Raw genomic sequence first — 953 nt, 5'->3', positions numbered from 1 at the left:
ATCACTCACTTAAGTAGTTCACAGGCGGGAGAACGAGAGAGAGAGAGGGAGGGAGGGAGGTGACTTTCTGTGTCTGGCAGAGTTCGAGGCAGTGAGTGACAAGCTGCAGAGGAATAGAAAGCGGGAGCTAGTCATTAGCGGGACGTTTGGCCGGTAGACCGGTGTCTTGTGCACCTTGGCCGTCCATGTGCTGACTCAGCATTACTCAAGCCGAGACTGGATGCCAAGAATAAGCTGTTGAAATAACAGTGACACTGAACCAGGAGATGCCTCTACTCAACGGGCTGGAATCAAAAATCTATTCAATCATTTGGAAAATGATCTCGGTGATCAAACTCTTTTTACAGATAGGAAAACAGATACGTCCGCACTGAGAAGGTTGGCAAATCATATAGCAGCCACAGAAGCCTTTATTCATAAGCAACACATTTCAATGACATAGATAATCACACATAGTTGCTCGACCCGTCCCGGTCCTGAGAACAGCTGGGTGGGATGCAGGGCGGCTCCTTGATGCGGTGGGTTGGAGCGTGAAGCGGGGGGGGGGGGGGGGGGGGGGAGGCTCCATTCCCTCAGGAATGTGGGGAGGACACAGACCACAGCGCTGCCTCGTCCTCAACACGCCGTTCATCTCCAGATAAAACATTCACGGAGCCGGTACGGGGAGGTGGGTTTGGAATTAATATGAGCTGTTCTTTGAATTACTTTTATACGTTCAAATGGGCGTGACTTGCTGTAACGATTCTGAAATGATAAATTAAAGTGCCAGATTAATATTATGTGGTGTTTAAGGTCATGCCAGCTGTGTGACTGAAAGTTTATATGTGTATTTGTGCATAACAGAGTATGACAACATCTTAAACTTGATTTATAGAGCTTTTTCCCCCTGGCAAGTGGAGAATTACTCCACTGTGGAAAAAACAACCCAATTATAAGGACATTTTCAGAATTCA

Source organism: Eutrigla gurnardus, assembly GCF_963514095.1.
Source record: "Eutrigla gurnardus genome assembly, chromosome: 10".
In the NCBI taxonomy this organism is placed as follows: Eukaryota; Metazoa; Chordata; class Actinopteri; order Perciformes; family Triglidae; genus Eutrigla; species Eutrigla gurnardus.
This window is presented reverse-complemented; position numbering follows the sequence as displayed.